At 49.6% G+C, this 8862-nt stretch overlaps 1 long non-coding RNA gene across 1 annotated transcript in view; it reads right to left on the reverse strand.

Annotated features, from left to right (window-relative positions):
• Positions 1-7896, reverse strand: part of LOC146036156 (uncharacterized) — an 80345-nt gene extending 72449 nt beyond the window's left edge. Inside the window, exons 1-2 of the long non-coding RNA XR_014460783.1 lie at positions 7798-7896; positions 5727-5775 (exon numbers count right to left, since the gene is read on the reverse strand). This is a non-coding gene — a long non-coding RNA (uncharacterized LOC146036156). The remainder of the gene's footprint in view (positions 1-5726; positions 5776-7797) is intronic.
• Between the last annotated feature and the right edge of the window lie 966 nt (positions 7897-8862).

Raw genomic sequence — 8862 nt, forward strand, 5'->3', positions numbered from 1 at the left:
ATGGGACATTAGGGTTATGCACTATGGAGAGGGTTGGGGTTAGGCTATGGGATGGGACATTAGGGTTATGTACTATGGAGAGGGTTGGGGTTAGTCTATGGGATGTGAAGTTAGGGTTATGCACTATGGAGAGGGTTGGGGTTAGGTTATGGGATGGGACATTAGGGTTATGTCCTATAGAGAGGGTTGGGGTTAGGCTATGGGATGGGTAGTTAGGGTTATGTACTATGGAGAGGGTTGAGGTTAGGCTATGGGATGGGAAGTTAGGGTTATGCATTATGGAGAGGGTTGGGGTTAGGCTATGGGATGGTACATTAGGGTTATGTACTATGGAGAGGGTTGGGGTTAGGCTATGGGATGGGAAGTTAGGGTTATGCACTATGGAAAGGGTTGGGGTTAGGCTATGAGATGGGAAGTTAGGGTTATGCACTATGGAGAGGGTTGGGGTTAGGCTATGAGATGGGAAGTTAGGGTTATGCCCTATGGAGAGGGTTCGGGTTAGGCTATGGGATGGGAAGTTAGGGTTATGCACAATGGAGCGGGTTGGGGTTAGGCTATGGGATAAGAAGTTAGGGTTATGCAGTATGGAGAGGGTTGGGGTTAGGCTATGGGATGGGAAGTTTGGGTTAGGCATTGGCGAGGGTTGGGATTAGGCTATAGGATGGGTAGTTTGGGTTAGGCACTGGTGAAGGTTGGGGTTAGGCTATTGGATGGGAAGTTAGGGTTATGCACTGGAGAGGGTTGGGGTTAGGCTATGGGATGGGAAGTTAGGGATATGCACTAAGGAGAGGGTTAGGGTAAGGGATGGGAAGTAAGGGTTAAGCACTATGCAGAGGGTTGGGGTTAGGCTATGGGATGGGAAGTTAGGGTTATGCACTCTGGAGAGGGTTGGGGTTAGGCTATGGGATGGGAAGTTAGGGTTATGCACTATGGAGAGGGTTGGGGTTAGGTTATGGGATGGGAAGTTAGGGTTATGCACTATGGAGAGGGCATGGGTTAGGCTATGGGATGGGAAGTTAGGGTTATGCACTATGGACAGGGTTGGGGTTAGGCTATGGGATGGGACATTAGGGTTATGCACTATGGAGAGGGTTGGGGTTAGTCTATGGGATGGGAAGTTAGGGTTATACACTATGGAGAGGGTTGGGGTTAGGCTATGGGATGGGACATTAGGGTTATGTACTATGGAGAGGGTTGGGGTTTGGCTATGGGATGGGAAGTTAGGGTTATGCACTATGGAGAGGGTTGGGGTTAGGCTATGGGATGGGACATTAGGGTTATGTACTATGGAGAGGGTTGGGGTTAGGCTATGGGATGGGAAGTTAGGGTTATGCACTATGGAGAGGGTTGGGGTTAGGCTATGGGATGGGACATTAGGGTTATGTTCTATGGAGAGGGTTGGGGTTAGGCTATGGGATGGGAAGTTAGGGTTATGCACTATGGAGAGAGTTGGGGTTAGGCTATGGGATGGGAAGTTAGGGTTATGCACTATGGAGAGGGTGGAGGTTAGGCTATGGGATGGGAAGTTAGGGTTATGCACTATGTAGAGGGTTGGGGTTAGGCTATAGGACGGGAAGTTAAAGTTATGCACTATGAATTGGTTTGGGGTTTGGCTATGGGATGGGACATTAGGGTTATGTACTATGGAGAAGGTTGGGGTTAGGCTATGGGATGGGAATTTAGGGTTATGTACTTTGGAGAGGGTTGGGGTTAGGCTATGGGATGGGAAGTTAGGGTTATGAACTATGGAGAGGGTTGGGGTTAGGCTATGGGATGGGAAGTTAGGGTTATGCACTATGGAGAGGGTTGGGGTTAGGCTATGGGATGGGAAGTTAGGGTTATACACTATGGAGAGGGTTGGGGTTAGGCTATGGGATGGGACATTAGGGTTATGCACTATGGAGAGGGTTCGGGTTAGGCTATGGGATGGGACATTAGGGTTATGTACTATGGAGAGGGTTGGGGTTAGGCTATGGGATGGGACATTAGGGTTATGTACTATGGAGAGGGTTGGGGTTAGGCTATGGGATGGGACATTAGGGTTATGTACTATGGAGAGGGTTGGGGTTAGGCTATGGGATGGGACATTAGGGTTATGTACTATGGAGAGGGTTGGGGTTAGGCTATGTGATGGGACATTAGTGTTATGTACTATGGAGAGGGTTGGGGTTAGGCTATGGGATGGGACATTAGGGTTATGCACTATGGAGAGGGTTGGGGTTAGGTTATAGGATGGCAAGTTAGGGTTATGCACTATGGAGAGGGTTGGGGTTAGGCTATGGGATGGGACATTAGGGTTATGTACTATGGAGAGGGTTGGGGTTTGGCTATGGGATGGAAAGTTAGGGTTATACACTATGGAGAGGGTTGGGGTTAGGCTATGGGATGGGACATTAGGGTTATGCACTATGGAGAGGGTTGGGGTTAGGCTATGGTATTGGACATTAGGGTTATGTACTATGGAGAGGGTTGGGGTTAGGCTATGGGATGGGAAGTTAGGGTTATGCACTATGGAGAGGGTTGGGGTTAGGCTATGGGATGGGAAGTTAGGGTTATGCACTATGGAGAGGGTTGGGGTTAGGTTATGGGATGGGATGGGAAGTTAGGGTTATGCACTATGGAGAGGGCATGGGTTAGGCTATGGGATGGGAAGTTAGGGTTATGCACTATGGACAGGGTTGGGGTTAGGCTATGGGATGGGACATTAGGGTTATGCACTATGGAGAGGGTTGGGGTTAGGCTATGGGATGGGAAGTTAGGGTTATGTACTATGGAGAGGGTTGGGGTTAGGCTATGGGATGGGACATTAGGGTTATGTACTATGGAGAGAGTTGGGGTTAGGCTATGGGATGGGACATTAGGGTTATGCACTATGGAGAGGGTTGGGGTTAGGCTATGGGATGGGACATTAGGGTTATGCACTATGGAGAGGGTTGGGGTTAGGCTATGGGATGGGACATTAGGGTTATGTACTATGGAGAGGGTTGGGGTTAGGCTATGGGATGTGAAGTTAGGGTTATGCACTATGGAGAGGGTTGGGGTTAGGTTATGGGATGGGACATTAGGGTTATGTCCTATGGAGAGGGTTGGGGTTAGGCTATGGGATGGGAAGTTAGGGTTATGCACTATGGAGCGGGTTGGGGTTAGGCTATGGGATGGGAAGTTAGGGTTATGTACTATGGAGAGGATTGGGGTTAGGCTATGGGATGGGAAGTTAGGGTTATGCACTATGGAGAGGGTTGGGGTTAGGGTATGGGATAAGAAGTTAGGGTTATGCACTATGGAGAGGGTTGGGGTTAGCCTATGGGATGGGAGGTTAGCTTAATGCATTGGGGAGAGGGTTCGAGTTAGACTAAAAGAGGATAAGTTAAGTTTATGCTATGGAAGGGTTAGAAGTTTGTATAAGCAATCCTTACTACTAGAAACAATATAGTCATTTTGAATACACCACTAGACCTGCTGCATCAGGGGCCTTATTTTGGTTCGCTCCTTCTGGCAAATTCCTTCTTAGATGGACAAAACCATGTGCACTGCAGGTGGGGTAGATGTTACTTGTTTTACTTGTGCAGAGAGAATTAGATTTGGTGGGGTTTTACTTCAAAGTGAGATCTATATCGCAGTGTAAAAATACCAGTCAGTATTTTCCCTGCACTCACCCGAACCTAATTCTCTGCACATGTTACATCTGCCCCACTGCAGTGCACATGGAATTTGTGAACCAGAATAAGTTCCCACTATACCACCATGGATATTTTGCCCTAATTTGAATCATATTGCCATTTTACCATTGTCGTCATGGGAATGTGGGCATGGAATTTGTAGGCATGATGCCATGTTGTCATTACGGCATTATAAACGGTGATTTGATAAACGTCCACCAAATCCAGCAAACCCAGATCATACATCCTGGCCTGGAGATGTGGTGAGCTCCATCTTACCATTGCTATGCCAGCATGTTTTAGTATAATTTATTAGTATAAGTAAATACAAATACAGACAAGCCAATTCATTGAAGTTTAGTTACATTTTTGCACCCCAAAAAAGAACAGTCACTAGGATGCAGGGGCGTAACTATAGCACCGCAGACCAGGGGACGGATTTTGGGATGACGGCACCCCTAGGCACAACAATAACGCCGCCCCCCCCCCCCCACCCCGTCTATTATTTTTATTGATTACTTATAAGCCCTCATTTGATAAGAGCCAATATAATGGATTTATAAATAAAGCCACTAACTGTGACATGTTATTTTATTATGTATACATTACTAAGTAGGACAGGTTACAGGGGCAGTATCTGCATGTCCCAGCCATTTACACTGGAATATACAGTAGTACAGTACAGGGGATATTTTGCAGTTATTGGTACATTTTGGTTCTGACAGTACTATCACAGGCATCAAAGTGCCGCCCCCAAACATTTGCCGCCCCTAGGCCGGTGCCTCACGTGCCTAATGGGAAATTCGGCTCTGCCGCAGCCCCCGCGACCACGGGGGGGGGGGGGGGGGGGGGCGCTGTGCATGTGCGGGCGCCGGGGGCTGCAGTGCTATAGTTACACCCCGCCGCCATCCCCCACAGTCTTTACCTGTCAGTCTTCAGTACGCGCTGGTCCCGGCTCCCTTCTTCTGCTATGAGGACCACAACAAAATGTCCGCCCCCATGTAGCAGAAAGTTCTCTGAAACTGTCTGCTGCATGGGGGCAGACATTTTGTGGTGGTCCTCATAGCAGAAGAAGGTAGCCGGGACCAGCGCGTACTGAGCATAGGTAAGACTGCGGGGGATGGGGGGTATTGCATGGGCAGCGAGGCGGGCGTTGGTGCAGCGGGGCGGGCGAGGGTTGGTGCGGCGGGGTGGGGGTTGGTGCGGCGGGGTGCGTGGGTGGGTGGTGCGGCGGGGTGCGTGAGTGGGCGCCCTCCCTTTAATGGCGGGGGGCGCCCAAAAGCTAGTTACGCCACTGCTAGGATGGGAGCTGTCATTTTGAATGGATATTTTGAGGATTTCTCACAGCAATATTGGCACTCAAAGGGTTAAAAACAGATTGCTGCTTCAAATTTAGTGGCTAGAATGTAAAAAACCGGTCGTGTCTATAAACTGCCACCAGAACTAAATAATAATCCGAACAGTGTGGATCATTTGGTCACCAACAAGTTGCTAGACAGTCATTAGGTCGACACCATTATGTCGGCATGCATTTAGGTCGACATGTGTCTAGGTCGACACGCAGGATGGTCGACGTGGGTTTGGTCGACAGGGTCATACGGTTGACAGGGTCATTAGGTCGACATGGGTTAGGTCATCAGTCAAAAGGTCGACATGGTGTTTTTCACTGTTTTTTTTAACCTGAATGTGGACACAGTCGACAAGGACACAGGTTAAAGTGCACCGCGTCCTCTCACTAGGCTCGCTGCGCTCACCATGCTTCGGGCTCGGTGGCTCATTACGCTTAGCACACTAGTTTATTCTCCCACCACGCCCTAGTGGATGGTAGGGCATGAAATACCGCCTGTCGGCACATGTCGGCTCAAAAACAGTGAAAAACCCCATGTCAACCTTTTGACTGTCGACCTAACCCATGTCGACCTAGACTCATGTCGACCTAGATACATGTCGACCTAAATACATGTCGACCTAATGACTGTCTAACAACTTGCTGGTGACCGAAAGACTGTTTCCCATCCGAACAGCATTGAAATGATTGTTTGTATTGCCTGTATCGCAGGATCTTACCTTCCGGGCTGGGTCCTATAATAATATATGACACAATGACAACGTCTGGCTGTAAGTGAAAAGAAAAAGAGAAATGAATGCACTGAAAATAAAGGATAATATACTTATTATCTTCTACTTGGGATAATTCACTCTCTACCATAAAGTATGGGGAATTATAAGTTACCATACAGAAGCAAAGGCTGCAGAACCTGTTAAATTTTTTGGGGGGGGATTCCGGTTGTCTTGCAAAGCACAATGGTTTGCTCGGTCCCCGGCGTATTCGCACTGGGGACCATATGTGCAGGGCCGCTGTGCGGACGCCTTCAGTGACTTTCCAGTTGTTGAGGAGTTTGCATGGGAAACGGGAAATGTGATCTCACCGAATTTCCCCCAAAAAATTGTGAGGAAAAAAATGCAGTGATCCCTGTAATAATAATAACGCCAGCTTCAGCTGGAGAATTCACTGCAAATCCCCTACCCAGGTATGGCTTTCTCTGCTGCTAGATCAACACACAGGCTGATCACAGTGTACAAAAATCATACTCACCAACCAAGGGTCTGGTGATCGGTTCTCCGGTGAGATAAAGATATGCTGCAAATCGGCAGATCAAATTTACAGCACCGGTGGTCACAGAAGCAGGAAGCCCCATTGAACAGCAGCACTCAATGAGCTCCGATCAGACATCCTCGGGTAGGTGAGAATGAGCAGCAGTGGGGGGCAAGGGCCATACTTGCCTACCCTCCCAGAATGGCCGGAAGGCTACCAAAAATTGTGCCCCCTTCCCGGCCCCCTGGAAGGGTGGGTAGGCCTACCCCACAAGCCCGGCCTCCCCCGCAACTTCCTAACCCGGCAGAATAAAATCCTGCAATTCGCACGTGAACGCAGCGGGGGGCTAAAAAATTGCACGGGGTGGGGCTTGCTGATGTAGGGCACCGTCCCTGCCCCCCTAATGGCAGCTGGAAGTCTCCTCTCTGGGCTTCTCCCAGAGAGGAGACTAAATGTCGGCAAGTATGGTTGTGGCGCAGGTGGTGGCGGCCAGGGCCGGCGCTACCCACTCAGCAGCTCCTGCAAAGCAGGGAGGCGCCATGCTGAAAAGGCGCTGTCTCCCTCCCTGCTCTGCTAAAGCTGCCTCAGCCCTCACTGTCACTGCCTCCTGCACACCACCCACAGCGCCTGTCTGACAGCTGGCGGCAGTATGGAGAGGCTGAGCAGCTCCCTGCACTGCGCACACACTGTCCTCCTCCTGCGACCTGCCCCCTCTTCCTCATGGACACTTGTGCTGAGGCATGTAGCGCTGTCTGTGAATGCCTGGATGACATGTCATGTCCGGATCCGCCCCCTACCCAGTGCTCCCTGCGCCTGTCAGCTGTCAATCAAATGACGAACAGGCAGCAGCTCCGCCTCCCCTTCCTTCCCTCTTCTCAGTGTGCTGTGCCAGTGCCACTGCCAGTCCTCAACACTCTGCCCCCTCTATCTCCTCTCCTCTTCTTCCATCTGCTCCTTCTATCCCCTCCTTTCCCCCTCAGTCACGAGTGCTGCACATACTTTTTGTACTGCTTTCGGATCACATCCCAAACACATTGCATGCATGCCGTGCGATGTGATCTAGCCCATAACTTATGTGATTCTAGCAGCGTGTATGGGCACCTTTAGTGCCTGCAACATTTTGCGGACACAGCACTGAGATGGTGTATGCATACATGTACATGCACCCGAGATCCTCCATAGGATGCATACACTCCCACAATCAGGCTGCAGCTTGTTGCAATGGCAATGTGAAAGGGCGCAAAATGTATGGTTTGCAGGAGGGCGCCGGACACCCTAGCACCGGCCCTGGTGGCGGCAGCGATGGCGGTGACAGCACATGATCAAGGTATTTGTGAAAAATACCCCATCGATGCTGCAGACTGGCATCGCTGAGGTTTCTCGCAAGCTCTGTCCCTGCTTGCAATATAATTGATACAGTTTAAATAGTGCCGTTTAATCAGTTATCGCTTGGCAAATTGGGCCGATATGATCACAGCACATATATAAATTGGCCCCTTGGTAATAATAAATAGCAATGATACTGTAATATCTCAGTCTTACCCTGACTTGCAGATCTGATGAATATTCTGTCAGCCTGCATACGATACCTCACTTATATATCGCTCCCCTGCTGGATTACTGACAACATTTACTCATCCATTACACACTGCAACAACCTATAACCTCCGGGTCAGTTATCTATTAATTTATGTCAACATTAGGCTGTGCCATGTCAGTCTGTCCTGCAGCGTAAATATGGATGCAGAGAGAATGTGTGTACGGGTTACCACCCTCCCCTATTGGTTACTAATACTAATACTAATACTAAGACTAATACTGTATGACAGAATAACATAACAGCAATGTCAGCGGTGCCGGCTGAGCGCAGATGAACAGAATAATACTGCGTCTATCCCAGAGACAGAGGGGCTGGGGCATGCCCCCACAACGGTGAAAGCAGGGCGTGGCCTAATAGGAGCATTGCCGAGTATAGGCCATGACCCTTGACACTAGGCCACACCCCCAAAATGTTGGCCTCACGCAGTGTTCTTCTTTCCTTTCCTCACATGTTTGGAGGTATGGTACAGTATTAAGTTTTAAAATCAATTAGCTACACAATGGGGGTTATTCTGCTTGGTGCGGTGGGACCGTACGCGGTCGGATCGGGGGGGGTTTGTTCTGCGCATGCATACCTTTCGCAATGTGCAGGCGCGCCGACTCCACAACGCTCATGGACGGGTCTTTCCGTGCTAAAAAACCTGTCCGCAATAGTCCGGTCATTATCGGCGGCATAGGGGCGTGTTGAGGGGAGCGGCCGAAATAATGAGGAAAACTGGGTGTACACGGGGGTGTGCACCAAAAATGTATGGTGCTACAACCGCTCGATCAGCGAAAGCACCGTGCATTTCGGCCAGAAAACAGGCGGACGCCAACGATACCTCCAGACCACCCCTAGAGATACCATATGAGAGCAGACGCCTGGGTCTGCTAATTAACGCTGATTACTACTCAAACACATACACCTGAATGTAATAAGCAATGCTGCAGTCTATTAAGTCCAAACCATTATTTCACTACGTGCAAGCCACACACAGCACTCAAACACATTGGAAGCTTATCTTTCTA

Source organism: Crinia signifera, chromosome 9, assembly GCF_055691185.1.
Source record: "Crinia signifera chromosome 9, ASM5569118v1, whole genome shotgun sequence".
In the NCBI taxonomy this organism is placed as follows: domain Eukaryota; kingdom Metazoa; phylum Chordata; class Amphibia; order Anura; family Myobatrachidae; genus Crinia; species Crinia signifera.